General features: G+C 40.2%; 1 protein-coding gene across 1 annotated transcript in view; it reads left to right on the top strand.

Moving 5' to 3' along the window:
- sorcs2 (sortilin-related VPS10 domain containing receptor 2) overlaps positions 1–16601 on the top strand; it is a 413959-nt gene that overhangs the window by 189225 nt on the left and 208133 nt on the right. The window lies entirely within an intron of this gene.

Below are 16601 nucleotides of genomic sequence, written 5' to 3' on the forward strand. Positions count from 1 at the left end.
CTAGGTCATCAAACAAGTGAACTACTTAAAGTAAGTTAAAGTAAGTTATTGAGATGATTTCCAGCAGCACACATGGACGATGTGTCTGCTCTTTGCAGAAATATTTCACGATTAGAGGAAACAAAGATCAAGCTATTTGGCCACAATGTCCAGTCCTGTATCTAGAGAAGTCAAGGGGAGGCCTTAAATCTCCAGGGTAAAGCATCACTGGACAAGCATGATGGTGGTGGCATCATGCTAAGGAGATTTATTACTGAAAATGACCCTTTTATAGGGATCAATGTTGAAGCGCAACTCCCTATAAGTTCTTCCAACTTCACTCCTGATTAACAGCTGAAAATGTAAAACTTGAACACAGTTGGTGTTCCAGCAGGACAGTGATTCCAATACTCACATCTAATGTTATGAAATATAACACTAAGCTTCTGGGATGGCATTACAAAGGTCCTGACCTCGACCCAGTTACGAATATCTGGAATGGGCTTGAAAGCCGCATTCTTGGTAAGAAACTAACCAGTTTAAATAAACTCTTTGCATTTAGCCAAGAAAAATAGTCAAATATCCAGCTGATGGCTATAAAAGCTGTATGATTATGGTGTGACTTACCAGGGACATTTAAACATACATCAGTCGTACATCAGTGGGATGAATGTAATTGTGACCCAGAAATTCCTAAATAAACTCAGATGTGTTAAAAAATTTATGCCAATTTTAATTCCATGCTTAGTGGTTTTCAACTTGACGGCAACATGTGATTTTATTGGCTGAATACATAAAAATGTTGCAAATCCTTTGTTTTTTTTTTTTTTTTTTTTTTTTTTTTTGCTTTTTCTGGGTGCTACATGCTCTAATGGAACTTATTTTGTCCTAAAAGTGGCTGAATGACAGTGGCTGTGACATAAACAGAAAATCGGTAGGAGAGCAGTAGCAAGTAGCTACCTGCACCGTTTCTTTCTATTTCTCAAGGGCTGTCATCAAAAGCATCCCCGCAAACTCTCCTAACAGCTGATAGGACTCCAGTGCAACGGGTCGGACGTAGAATCCAGCAATGACCTTTTAGGAAAGCTACGCCACTGAGGCCAGCCTACTGTGTTACGTTTAATGCAATACTGTGTCATTTTGTTGCTACAAACAGGGGAAACAAAATGAATGCAAAAACGGGATGCCAGGGGACTTTGCTCGAGCTTTTCAAGCAGGTTTTCAAGTGGAGGCAGCACTCTGCTCCTAATAACTATGCTCCAGTGGTTCTGTACTCTTCAAGAGACTATGCTCCACGGTGAAGTGCCCTTACCGAGCATGAATCAGTGTATCCTTGCTTATTGCTTGCTCAGACTACTTGCGGTGTAGGAGGCACTTACAGATGCAATTTGCCAATTGCTGCTAAGACATCAGTCACCAAGGCAGAGCATAAAAGTAGGCCACATCTGAGCAACTTCTGCTTCCAATGTTTATTGATTCTAATGCAAATTACCTAAATTGCTCTCATCATACTGTATGGGCGATTGCAGCGTAAGTAAATCAGTTGCAGAATAGCTCATTCATGTTGCAGCATGCCCTACTGTCAATTCTGATTAGTTCCACCTCTACGAGTGTCTCCATCTTTACAGTGCGCGATTGTACTGTGCTTTATCTTGCGAGTCCCCTTTCATGGATTGGACTCGGACATGCCTTCAAGCCCCCCTGGCTCCGCAAATGGCACTTTGATAAAGCGGTGCCAAGAATACAGGCAAGGCATCAAAATCAAAAGCGTGCTTCATGGTTATTCAGGAAGCACGGAAAAATCAGAGGGGAAAACAGGGCAGCACTAGGAGCACTTTTTTTTTGTAATGTCTAACAGTGTTGAAAGGAAGGAAGTCATAAACCAAAAGTAAAAAAAATATATATAAAGAAAAATAATAAAATGGACTTTAAATAGGTATGTCTGTGTTTAAAATGTACACAGGCGCACCTGCTCATCAGGTTGTTTGGCCGGCGCATGCTGTGCTGTGGGACTTAATTGTTTTCGACTAATGAAGGCACAAATACCTTCACAAGATAAAACACTAAACCTAAAAAAAAAAAAAAAACACCAGAAGGTAATGCACCATATGCAAACAGGCAAGATAACACGTTATCTTGCGCTCTCTCTTTCCTCTCCTCTTATTCTTTTATCTTTTTTTCCCTTTAAGCATTTTGTCCCATCTGTTTCTCTCCTTTTTTTCCCTCTTTTTCCATCCCGTTTCAGTGTCCGTTGAACGTGAGCATAAGATCAAAGAAAGCCTGTTGCATATACAAATCAAACGACGCACTATAACAAAAGGGGTAAGGCTCCACTTGTGAAAGTAAAATCTGTTGGACTCTTTTTGGCAGTAGGACACCAATTCTTAATGCCACATTGCCAAACAGGACACACACAAAAAAGTACGCAAACAGGCAAATTTGGAAAAATGGACCACAAATAATGCAAAACACCCATTTCAAGAGACAATAGCGGTCTTTACAGACAGGTGAATCCAGATGTTTACATACCCTGCATAAAGCGACTATGTTCTTTCCTGCACTTAATGAGTAAGATATTGTTAAGGATTATGTGATCACAGAGGCTGGAGCTGCAGAAATCAGTTAACAGGGACACACAGCAGATAACCCACGAATGCCAAGGACTTCTCAGGTGTGGAATGCAAAAACAAATGGACAGTTATCTCGGGGCAGAATGGACACGTGGATATCCCTGTAGCCAGGCTCTTTCAATCTAACGGTGACATGACAAAGGCAACATGGGAAGAATCGACCAATCCAGGAGCAGGTCTTTGCTCATCTATATAAGCTGATGAAACCGAGAGTTTGGCACTCTCCCTCGCCTCCCGGATCTTAACCTGTCCGCATTATTTTATGTATGGGAGCACTGAAGCTGTAAACGTCCCTCTGCCTTTTAGATTAAATATGGTAAAGTTTCTGTTTCATGAGTATTTTTATTAATACATAAGTACAAGAGAAGAGACCATTTTTTTCAGGTAAAGAACCTGGGTGAACCGCAATAAGGTGCGGTTAAATCTTAACAGTATTTACAATAATATCGGCCTAAATCATTGTGATTTGTCTCCTGGGATGAAAGTAACATTCCCTGTAAACAAACGGTCCTTTCCATCAGCAATGTCTTAGCCAAGTTTTTCTCCTTTCAAACCTAACGGTAAGTTCTACAACGACTTTGGTGTTGAGTGTAGCCTGTGTTTACTTCCTGGTTCCTGAGCCAATCATATGAGAGTTCCCTGGGTTCCCAAAACAGAGAGCAGCATTTGGTATTTTATTTTGGCAAATGAGTTACAGCCTGTAAACATGGAAGCCAGTAAGAGAAGCAGACCAGAAATAGAATAAAATACAACATCATATACCTATCCTGTGGAAGTAAAAAGTCAGTGCATCAACGGACTGTTGCGTAAATAGCGGGTGTCCAAGAAAGGCAATGTGAATGTGTTGTTCCAATTTTTACCACTAGGTGTCATTATTACTTATTGTTCCTTTAAATCAGACTAAACTTTTCCTGTTTTTGTAAGCTAAGACTGAAAAGTTATTTCTACTTCATGAATGTTGCAGAGAGGCTACCTTAGTACCAGCTCTTTTTGTTTTCACTGGCCAAATTCTGACCCTTGCAGGGCAAGCACCAGGTTGCTACTGGACCAGAGGAAATAACCAGTTTCATGGAGAATAGCAGCCAGTCACAATGTTGTGAGTGGCATTTTAAAAATTACAAAGCTTTGTTTTCCTCAAACTAAAATATAAACATTACTAATATGTAAAAAAAAATAGTTTTAACAATATAATATGTTGGATTATTTCAAAGTAACCTAATTTGTCTTTGATATCCCTGCAGTTTATTTTGATATGACTCATCGTGGACTACAAGTAGGTCAATGCTTAGTTTACAGCTGGCCAAGTACTTTCAAGAAAGCCAACATTATGCAAAGATAAAACTGAAACAATAAGTTCTTCTATCTCACAGCATCTTAGTCTGATAATTAAATTCTTCAAAAATGTTCAAAAAAGTTTTAAGTCCTGGGAACAAGTCTGACTTTTTTTCCTCAAACTGAGCACAGCACATTATCTTTTGTAAAAAGAAACCTATGTCCATGTCTTGTGAAGAACATGCAATAATGTTTGTTTGTTTATTTGTCACCTGAAGGGCCGGATGTGGCCGCCTCTCCTACTGCCAGCTAGTGGTAGAGGTCTCTTTAGTTTTCCCAGTTGCAACAGATTCATGCTTTTTTTCTGCATGGCTTCCATGTTGGTAAAGCAGTCCCTTCACCTGTTTGCTGAACTTTCTCGCAAGTAAACCTCCACACACCCAGAAATGTCCTTAAGGGGATGCTTTTAACTTCTAACATCATTCATAATAAACAATCCTCAGGCCTTGTTCTACCAAACAATGTTTCTTTTTTGTTAAAGAAGCAATAAAACACTCTCTCTCTGTTGAATGCAATTCAGTTCAATTAAATTTTATTTATATAGCGCAAATTCATGAAACATGTCATCTCAAGGCACTTTCTAAAGTCAAATTCAATCAGATTATACAGATTGGGTCAGATTATACAGATTGGTCAAAATTATCCTATATAAGGAAACCCAGTTGATTGCATCAAAGTCCCAACAAGCAGCATTCACTCCTGGAGAAGCGTAGAGACACAGTGGACAGTCGTCTGCATTGTGCATGGCTTTGCAGCAATCCCTCATACTGAGCAAGCATGAAGTGACAGTGGAAAGAAAAACTCCCCTTTAACAGGAAGGAAAACCTCCAGCAGAACCGGGCTCAGTATGAACGGTCATCTGCCTCGACCGACTGGGGGTTACAGAAGACAGAACAGAGACACAACAAGAGAAACAAAAAAGCACAGAAGCACACATTGATCTAGTAATCTGTTCTACATTAGATGGTAATAGTGATGATCTGTCTTCCCTGGATGATGTCACAGCTAACAGAACGCCGCAGCACATCTTTGGAAGACTGACTACATTCCCCTCCGGTCCATCCTGCAGTCTATAAACCCTGGCTCTGAGGAAATCAGCACCTTGCAGGTGGCCATAAAGGATACAGCTGACACTCCCTGAGATTTACCATCCACATCATTGCACCCCTGTAAAAAAAGGGTGGGTGGAATAAACAGACAGATGACTCCAATATGCAGCCTGGTCTGTATGAAGTAGCTGCAGTCAGGCAGAATGGACATTTTTTTAAGGACGGCAGCAGCCAGAAAGAGGTCCGCACTTCTGGGCCATCCATGTGTGAAGCAGATGGGAGGGACCGCCTCCTTTTTATTTCAGCGGGATCATTGTCTCAGTATCAAAGAGCTGAAGCACGGTTCATGTTTATCATCCCGAAGCAATAAATGTGATTACTGCTGAAAGCTCAATCTGTCCCGCTGTATTTATGACACCGTACTTTTCCCCACCGTAAATCACTTTTAGCACTAATGGTGACTCTCTCTTAGCGGTATATTTTAACACTAGCCTTAGCGGTAACCTTTACCGCCATAAATCATGCAGCTTCATCTCCCACAAATTCTGCGCTCTATCAAAGAGAAAGATGGAAAGGGCGTGGATAGTTATGGCCGCTCCTGAGCCGCGCCTCAACCTGCTATGGACAAAGTTTAGCGCAAATTCTTTTGGGATGCAGCTAATAGCTTAAGTGAGTGATACTCTGGCAGAGAGGCAAATGCATCCGATCACTCATGTCAGCAAGGCAGAGGAGTCCTGATGCGTCGCAGAGTTATTCTGTGGCGGCGCACTGCTTTGCATGGATGATGGAAAGTTCTGACATGCTCCCCGCGAGCAAATACGGCTCAATCCTTTCTCCTGTCAGGGACCCGCTGGCCTCCATCCAAGCTGCTCCCCGGATGTGTTCCCCGGGCTCCCTGGGAAATCTGAATGTCAACAGTTTGGCTGTCCGGCTGCTCGGCCCTGATTCACTGAGACAGCATGTGTCTGGCTGTCTCAGCGTTTGGTTTTTCTCCGGAAATCACTCCCTGACCAGCTTGTCAGGGCACATTAAATATAGACGGTAACTGTCCGCCACCTCATCTGAAACGCGCCGACCCAACACTGTCTGCCGCGCCGTTAGCTTTGTTTAAGGCATACATGTGTTTGTGTCAATCATGTGAAGGACTGCAAGGAGGAAACTGCTGCGAATAACAAAAAGTTTTCTTCTTTTTCTATTTTTTCATTCAATTTTTTTATATCCATCTTATTCCTGCTGGTTTTGCTATAGGATTGGTTGTTGGAACAACTTTCAGGAAGATTTCAGATTTGCCTGGAGAGCTTCTCATATGCAATGAGTTGTGTTTTTCAAGTAACTAGTTTGAAGTTTTGCCCCATTCTCTCTTTTCTTGTCTATTTGATTAATCACACACTGCAAAGCTCCAGTAGTTGGTGCATTGTTGGCAGATGCACCTGGAATCGCACAAACCTTTGCCTGTGGCTTGAACAAAAGAGTGCGCTGAAAGTGAAGTGGGATTATTTTTGCAAACGGCGGTTAATGTTTTGTCAGTATTCATCAATGGGAAAGTGGCCAAATAATTTAATATTAAACAGATTACAAATCTCCATGCATGTTTGCTCCTTTCACTCTGGCAACAAAAGATCCACCAAGTAGAAAACTAAGCTTTCCTTGCTATTATTAATGGAAAAAAGAAATATTGGTTTCTGACAACAATTAACAGGACTTCTTAAGGCAGATCAGGTATGATTTTTTTTTAAAAATCCCTCAATTACATAGTTATGTCCTTTTATGGTAATAGTGCACAAAATATTTCCATCCCGGACAGGATACCCAACTTCAAACTGAGAAAATGAACCTCACAAATAGACAAAAAGACAATGATAGTACTCTCAGCAGAATGGATAGCATAGAAAGCTATATACAGTGTGAAATGAATCGTAATTTCACTAGCTGTGTAGTTTGACGAGCAGCCTGGACACAAGCCTGGGGATGTGTGACTTTAAGATGAAGTTGCAGCTATATTTTATATTATCTCACTTTTTTCATTTATTTTTTTTTTATTCTGCAAGAGACCATTTGTTTACATGTGGGAAAGCCGTTCAGAACGTCACGCTCATACTTCACACAGAGCATCGTGGGTTATAGGATTAAGGTGGATTAAGGCTATCTCAAAAGGAACCTTTATGTTCAGTTTATGTCCGCCCGGTGTTAAAATTAGTTCAAATAAAATTTACTCCATCGAGTCCAGTTCACTCAAGAGTGAATTCGCCTAGCAGTGGAATGTGCTTGCTCTTTCTTGACATTGAATATATATCCTCTTATTTTTACTTTTACAAAACAGGGTGTTTAGTTTGTATTGCGGGGTGCAGCCTGTCCACTCGTCCATGTCGTCTCACTTCACTTCAGCAGTCAGTTTGTTTAGAGAGATTGTAAAAAAAAAAAAAAAAGAAGAAAATATCAGGGACACCTCGCTGGCAGGTAGAATCTAATTTCCTTCTTCTGATATCCCTGCCATGTTTCTTTCTTCTTTTTTTTTTGGAAAGACTGCTGCACAGCGGGTCACTTCTTCCCTTTGTCTTTCTCCTGCATCAAATTTAACAGCTGCTTTAAGGCAGAGAATGTTTTAGTAATGCAATCTAGGTGACACAACAAATTCTGGTCTTTAAGAATGGAATGCCACTTGCTCTGGCTGTAATTTACATAAAGACAGCACGAAAATGTAGCGGAATATTCCACTAAATGCGTGCATAAATAAATATTTGAACCAGGGCAGATCATATGAGAGGAAAGAGGTGTTATTTGGGGATTTTATAGAAATCAGACTTTTCTTTACAAGGGGTTGGAGACTCAAAGAGATGTTCAAACTCAGGTTGGCACACATTTAGCATGTGCTTCAGGAATTTTCATGTTGGATTATGGTTACAAACAATCCACCCAATTATAATACAATTCACTATGACTCAAAATATCAAAGTTGGATTTCTAAAGACACCATCAGATTACAACAAATCTTCACTTTGATGATGATCCCACATCCTGAACAAGCACAGCACAACTGTGGAAAGGACCAACTCCCTTTTCAATGGAAGGGACCTTCAACAGCACCAGTCTTGGGATTTCTTTTGATTTCTCTTCAAAGGATCAGAAAGTCTTACATTTTTCTAAAGCCTTTTGGAATAGTTATTCAGACTTGTTGTATATCTCTCTTTTTTTTTGGTTTCTAACAAGAAAATCAGAATCTCTCCAATCAGCAGATAAAGAAAGCAGGAGTAGTATAAAACTCTCACTCAGCACTGCATTTATGTCTCTCATGTCCTCAATCATCTCAGCTTTTCACCAGCGATTATCCTGAAGACCCCTTTTTCCACAGGAATCCCTTTTGTTTTATATGCCCTATTTTGCCTCTCTTTACATTAAGGTGTTCTGTCTTTCTACATTATATTTTGACACACTCAATTCTTCTTCCTACAGCCGTCAGGCTCCGGGAGCAACCTTGACATATTAGGACATTAAATCTGAATCAGCACCTGTCGCCGCTCTGAAGTGCCTGCACATTTCTGTGTCTCCTGAAGCGCATCAAGGAAAATACAATTTCACCTGCAGTGTCTGTCTCTGTCACATCCATTCTCGCCGAGATTTCCATGTCTGCGTTTCTCTATCGTCTGGATATCCCTCTCTTCCTTAATGCCTTGGTATTAGAATGGTTTATGTCCCTTTCCCTGTTATTATTTCGGATGATCGGCTTCGGCAAAGCGGAACGCCGGTGGACACTTGATTGAGCTTTTGTGCATCTCATCATGTCTAAATGTTTCCTGACTGTGTCAGAATTATGTTTTTAATGCCGCAATGACAGAATGAAATCTGCGGGGTTATATCTGGAAGCTGTGATTTCCCCAACTCTTCCATCATATCCTTTCACTTAGATGCATTTTTTATTTATCTGCCACATGCTGTCCTAAAGTAATTAATCCTCATTAATGCACAATAGCTGTCTATGAGTCTATTTGTCCAAAGGTCCTGACAGCAGACATTAGAGACTAGGCTCTCCAATTAACTGAACATCATTATCCTTGCTGTATATTTACTTGAGCTGCTGACTTTTTAAAGGAACCCCCCCCCCCCCAGGCAAACTCCGTATTAGCCTTATTAGTGGTGCCCCATCTCTCCGCGGTCCCTCGACTCCTCCCTTTTCCTTTCATTTTTCAGTTGCCCTTTTCATTGTTTCACACATGGCTGGGCGCAGAGAGTCCTTCAACTATTAGATGTTGCCTTGTGGTGAGGTTCAGATGAAAAAGAAGAGAAAGGTTGCTTTGCTTGAAACGGGATTTTCTTCCCCCCCCCCAGTTTGGTAAGAGGTTGGATAAATTTCAGGTCCTTTGGAGTTTGATTAATGTCTTTAAAGACAGGCAGTGAAAAACCACTGCGGGTGAACTCAATGTTCAGTGGGAAAAGTAGCATTGTTACAACTGGAAAATTACGGGTTTGGTTCAAGCGTCCCCTTGCCCCATTTCACCGTGCCTTTGGGCAATTCACCAGTTCCCTACTGATCTGGGCACCAGTGTATGAGTGTTGTGAGTTGAGCAACTGTCTATGCTACGTTTCTCTCAACACCTTGTGCAACCCAGTTTTGCCAGTAGGACAGCACTTAATTATAGCTCAGAAAATGTAAATATCCTCCAAAATACCTCCAAATGTCTTGATGTTGACAGCACCGATGAAATCCGGTGGCGGTACAAAAGACAGCGGCAATTTTTAGAAGGTTTCCCGTCCAGAGGTGGTCAAGCTAAACGCTGAAGCAATGGCTGGTGTTGACTGGCTCGCTCAATCAACTTATCAGTTTGTACCACACATAAATCCGGTCAAAAAAGTTCACCCTGAGAATTATCACACAGGAATTTGACCTGCCTGTAGTCAACAGTTGGCTGGAGTACAGGTTGTACAAAGGATGTAAGGGGCCTCCCTGACGCACGGTATGGTATGGTGGACCACATGCAAAATTATGATGAGACAATAAAGGCCACCAGATACGAGAGATCATACTGTACATGTAATGAATAATGCCGGTGAACCCAATATTCAGCCAAACAAAGAATTACGTTTTAAAAGGTTTACTATGAGGATGAACCAGGCTTGACAGATGAGTAACGGCTGATGGTGCAGGCAGGCAGGGATGAGCGGGTGGACCACAAGATGCAGGTAGTGACAGACTTAGACTGAGTGATGAAGGCAGGAGCTGATCAGGGGCAGGCCCACGTGGACCGAGGAAACCACCAGAACGGGCAGACCAAACGCTGGAACTCACAGGCAGACTTGTGCAGCATGCAGACACAGGCGAGTTTTGTCAGAGAGGGGAAGCGGAAGAGTCCAGCTGGCTGAGCGCACACACACAGGAACTGGTAGAGTCAAGACGGCAGTGCACATGAGATGAGGCGAGACAAGACGTTCTGGTAGTGAGTGGATGACTGAAGCAGGTGCACAGGTGAGCACAGTTGACAGTAATTAGAGGCAGCAGGTGGAGCTAATCTGGGCTGATTGGCTGGAGAATGGTGACTGAGGTATGGACAGAACTGACTGGGTGCTGACAGATGGCTGCTGGCTGAGTGGAGTGGAAACTAATTAGTCCAGAACAAAGCAAACAAAACTCTAAATCATGACAGTACAGGAAAAACGCACGTTTTTTGTGAAAAATGCAACACCCACCTTTGGTTTGTGCCACGCCAAAAACTCCTTCAAGGCTGCTCTTCGCAAATGAGTGAATACATTTAAATATTCAGCTGATGTATTTTGTTTTTTGCATTTCTTCAGTTATTGTATGCTTAATAGCAAGGCAATGCCTTTCGAAGTTCTATGGTGCATTATTGAATGCAAAACTGTTTTTTTTTTTACATCACCCATGTTCATAGAAGTTCTTATGTTCAGGGTTGTACAAGACAAAAATAAAATATGCAGACATTATTTCCATATGTATAGAGCCATAACTGATATTACTTATTATTACTCATTCCCAAGGTTTCTTGTTCATTGTAATGGACATGAAAAAATGCTAATAAAAAGGTGAGCTGGCAAGTTTATCTGTCGTTCCCTGTATTTCTATTTTTGAAAAGAGCAACCTTTAGCCTTATAAGATTTTTTTTTTGTTTGTTTTATTTTACAAAAATAAATCGGGTCTGAAAGTTTTACAAGTTGAGTTCTTCACAGATTTCCGTAGTGATTATGCTGCCTTTATTTTAAGGCTGTTACATATCTTGACTAGGGATGGACAACAGATTTTTCTGCATTTTAGTAGAGTGTTAGCTATGGAGCCATAGTTTTGCTGTTTCAAGTTATTTTTCTCTCAGAATCAGTTGCAAAATCTCAAATAAAAAATGAGTGTGTTTCCATCTATCACCATTTCTTAACCAGTGTTTTGTTACACTATGTTTCATACTGGCTATATGGGTTCTTTAGGAAGGCTTGGGCAATCAGTATCTTATTTGCAATAAATGATTCTCTAAAAGAGAAAAGTTTAGTTATTGCCCAGCTAATTTACAACATGGCATAGTTTTCAGACTGTAAAAAATGCATCACAAAGAAGAAAAAAACATTTGATATTTAATAGTCTAGATTGTTTTAAACCTCGTTTATCTAGAACTGTGAAGCACCTTGAGAAGTTCCAATATTTTTAAGTGTGCTACACAAATAAAAAGTGTTATTATTATTATTATTATTATTATTATTATTATTATTAATAACATAACCTGGGAGGTTGAATGGGGTAAATTAGCATAACAAGTCCTCAACTCTAACTGGCAAGTTACCGGCAAGGCTCTCGCCAGTGCATTTCAGAATAATGGGCCATTACGTTCAGAGTTGTCTCTATTGTTAGATTAGATTATTAAATTAGACCATGAGCGAAATGAGGTTTTGGTTAAGCTAACAGTATGACACGGATGTTTAAGAGCAGCGTAGAAAGGTCGGTAACACTCTTGTATGTGCATCAGCGAAGTTGTAAACCACCCGGACATCATAAGCTAGTGCTAGCTTTTATTAGCTTCATGGACAGCCCAGTGATGGGGTTCTGTGGCGGTCTGGGACTGCCTTTGAGCTGCACCACACAAGGCATACTGCGTGAATGCATACTGAAACAACAACAATGTTTTTTCAGTCTTTGTTGACCATTAATTAATGTTTAATTTGTTTTATGATGTACGGGAGTAGCATATATTTTTCACAAGCCTAGAGAGCCCTCTTGTGGCTATAGACAGTAATGCTTACCCCTTGGTTCATGTTGGTCAGTATGAATTACTAATTAAAAATATGTTATATATCTGATGTGGCAGAAATTCAATTTGGACACATCCAAACATCTGTGGCTCAAACAGTTTTTATCCATAGTGAAGATGCTGACAGTCATGTTTCAAAATAACATTTGGCTGATGTTGTCAGGGGCTGAAGAGCAGGGCACAAAAGAGGAGTCATTGGCCCAATGGAAACATGCCAGATGGTCCTCTCTTAACAGGTTTTTGTTGATGAATATATTCTACCAAAGCTTTCAGCAGCTCATCTGGTCCTTCTGGTTGGCTTTAAAGTAAAAGTGTTGGGTGGTGTATATCAACTAACAAATCCCAGAAGGTTTAGAAGGCTCCTTTAATCAATATTTCAATTTTAACAATGGAGGGAAAGACTGGAGATAATGTAATACGTCAAAGGTGGCAAATCCTATAACTCCTCCTTTTGGAGGAGATTTCATACTTTCAGAATATTATTATCTTATTGTACTTTTGAATTAAACAATCGTTGGCCTTTTGTATCACAACTGTCTAAGATTCAACTCATGTTGTGATTGACAATATGTATAAAAAGCATGTATCTTAGTATAGAACACTGCAAATACACAGGAAAGTAGTAAACATACACAGTGCTTTTTAATTTTGACAAAATTTTTACATTTTGTCAAAATTGTAATCACAACTTTCAATTTATTAAATTTGGTGATTTATGTGATAGAAAAACAGAACATATCATATAAGATGGAAGATCAGATGGAAGGAAATGCATGCGTAGTTTTCAAAAGTTCTAACAATTAAAAATCTGAAAAGTGTGTTGTAGATTCATATTTAACCCCTTCTACATAAATAGTTTCGTCATGTTTTGCTGCAATCACTGATGTGTGTCTTAATGAGCTTTTGACAATTTTTGGTCTATCGTTTGCACAATTGCTGAAGTTCAGCCAGATTGCATTTGAGTCTTGCCACATAATCTGATTCAGGCTTAGGTTTAAACTGTGATGATGGTTATGAGTGTTGTTATCCAAACCATTCAACTGTGGGTGTTTTTAGTTGGTGTCCTGCTGGAAAGGGAAACCACCACACCAGCCTTAAGAGTCTGGCAGCCTCTAACAGCTGAAGTTTTTTTCCTTGTATTTTGCTCTGTCTTCCTTTCCATCAACTCCTGCTTGCTCCCTCTGCCCCTGAATTCATCTGCCTTTGCGTCATTGATGGTTCTCCTCTTGCAGATATTTTATTTTTATATAAAGACCCGATTTGTGGAAAGCACGAATACGTTGTCTTGTCATCCCAGTTTCCACACTGGGCAGAGGATTTCTGCCGCTCTTCCAGAGTCACCACATAGTTATCATTCAGGATTCGATAGGCATGTCTTGGTAGGTTTGCAGCTGCACCATACTCTTTCCTTTTTCAGATGATGGATTGAACAGTGAGACCTTAAAAGCTTCAGACATTTATACGATAACCTTGGCCTAAACTTTGCACTTTTATGCCAGACCTATCTACTGTGTAAGTAACATTTGAAGTCTTCACAGAGCAGCTGGGTTTATATTGAGATTTAGTAAAGTATGCAATTTTTGAAGTTTGTACCAGAGCAGAAGTTTTATTTATGAAAAAAAGAACACCATGTTATAATTATGTACTATTTTATGTTGGTCTGTCAAAGAAAGTCCCAGTAAAATAAGCTTAAATTGTTTTGTTGTCATGTGAGATATGGAAATATCCATTCATGGAGTGTGATGCACTGTATAGGACTGTCTCAGAAAATTAGAATACTGTGATAAAGTTCTTTATTTTCTGTAATGCAATTAAAAAACATGAAATGTCACACATTCTGGATTCATTACAAATCAACTGAAATATCGCAAGCCTTTAATTGTTTTAATATCGCTGATTATGGTTTACAGCTTAAGGAACCCAAATATCCTATCTCAAAATATTAGAATATTTCCTCAGACCAAGTAAAAAAAAATAATTATAACAGCAAAACAAAATCAAACAAAGAACTTTATCACAATATTCTAATTTTCTGAGACAGTCCTGTATATACTGTATGATGTAGTTCTATGTATGAGCCTTTTTTTAATCTTATTACTATCCCTGCAGCTCATTAGTACTGAAACTGACTGCCCAGAGAGGATTCCGCTCTTACACTTAAAACTACCTTGCGCCCACAGCACACCTCTGCACGCTCTCCCTGAAGCTCTTTTACTCTGTCCACAAGTGGGTTCCAGAGATAAGCACAGAGCTCTTCTCCTTTCTACTAACACAGCCATCATTCAGTGATCCGTCCGCGTCCGCCAAGTGATCCCAGGTTAAACAGCACACACAGGCCGCCTCGGAAGGTGAAAACACTCAGCGGCTGGGCCCTGCTAAGAAACTCTTTTCTGCTGCTGCATCAGAGCTCCCTGGGAGAGCTGATTGCAGAGCGGCTCAACAGGGCTTCCAGTGTGTTTGTGTCTCTTTGTGGGTGTGCGTGTGTCTGTCAGCGCCTGGTGTCCCGCTGTGCCAAGGAGAAAATCCTCTCATCCTTAACCAGGCTGATGTGCCGGCTCATCGTTCTCTTTCATCAAGACCTCTTCGTCCCGGGCCCCCTCCTGTTGAACCCTTGACCCGCAGATAAACACTGCAGCTTTTCCTTTCCTGTGTGCTCGGAGCGCTTTTGAAATCGCTCCTTTACCGCTGTCAGAACCGCGCCCAAAAGGCATAGAACACAGACGTGCATGTGTTACATTTGTATTTATTGACTCCTATCTTCCTCTTCTTCTAACTAAATCAGAGAGTTTTTCCAACTATCATTTTTTTCAATTTCTACGTCTTGCTTGCTTTATGAGATGGAGTGAATATCTTCTAAAGGCATTTTTTTTTACTTCACACAGTGTGTATCATTTACGTTATAATACAGATTGCTTCACTCTATTTTTTTTTTTATTCAAATCGATCAACATATTTTAATGCCAGACAAAGATAACATGATTAAATACACCATGCAGTTTTCAAATATTGATTTGATTTATTAAAAGGGAAAAGCTCTATGCATGATCTTCCTGATTTGAAACTATGAATAACAGGGAATATAATTTTTTTTGAGAGTTAACTTCAGTTTGAGTGGTCACATCCAGGACTGATTACTGCTAGTTTACACGTATTACACAAAAGAACACCAATAGAACCTGTCCGGCATCTTGAAGTTAGCTAAAAGGTCTCTAAAGGCAACACACTGCGCACATTTTAATCAAGATTAAAAACTCATTTGTTTGAAATTGCCTTTGAATGTTCTGGTTAAACTGTTTTACTGTTTTTAATGTCCTTTTTTGTTTCTACATACTATCCCTACTTGCTTTTATTCCTACATTTTAATCATGTAAAGCACTTTGCATTGTCTCTGTACTGAATTGTGCTATATAAATAAATTTGCCTTGCCTTGCCTTGCCATTTAGAGATTTAGGAAGAGATAAGAAGCAAAAGTCAGTGATATCTATCAGCCATTTATTTGGCTTCGGGACTCCAGTGAACCCTGTTGGTAAATGGAGAAAACATGGAAGAGTGAGGAACCTTCCCAGAATCAGCTGATCTTCCAAAATAACTCAGAGAGCAAATCAACGACTCCTCCACGAGGTCTCAAAATGACCCAACAACATCTAAAGCACTTAATGCGTTAGATGCTTTAGATTTTGTATAGCGAATTACATCATTATACAAAACCAAAATAATATTTTGTATTATCTTAGGTAGTCTTGGTCTGACATTAAAATGTGTTGGATGATCCGGAATGTGTGACAGAACGGCAAATAGAGAAATGGGCAAAGAGCAAAATACTGTTTTAGAGCACTGTTTTCCCCGTTGAACAGTTTATACCAATATATGATCATTTCATATTTGCTGGGGCTGAGAAACCTCTTTAGAACATTTATTTTCCCTTTGTGGGCGCACCTGAGTCTGACGGCAGAACCATTCCAGCGGCTAGCTATCCGTCTCACATGCGCACAGCTCCTGACAACGACTTTTAAAGCTGCCTGATTTGAGGATTAGTCAGTACCTTATAGCCAGCCAGGGGGCATTTTTGCGGCACTGGGGCAATCACAGTTTGACCAGCCGTTCCTTATTTGTCACAGCGGCCAGTCTGCAGAACATAAAGCAGTAATATGGTGCATGGAGAGCTGATATAAGTTAGCCTTTAGGGCAGTTTGAGAGAACAAGTAGGTCAGTCTTTTACTGGCCTTTTGTAGCTGTGTCAGTCCAAAGGACTTTTATGGAAGCCCCGCTGTTGGACTGGAGCTTTTGGGGGCAATAGAACAATGAAAGATGGAAAATTATCATTATGAATCAACATTTGCTGCAGCCTAACTGAAATGTATGTGCATGAA

This window comes from Fundulus heteroclitus, chromosome 14 (assembly GCF_011125445.2).
Source record: "Fundulus heteroclitus isolate FHET01 chromosome 14, MU-UCD_Fhet_4.1, whole genome shotgun sequence".
NCBI classification, from domain to species: domain Eukaryota; kingdom Metazoa; phylum Chordata; class Actinopteri; order Cyprinodontiformes; family Fundulidae; genus Fundulus; species Fundulus heteroclitus.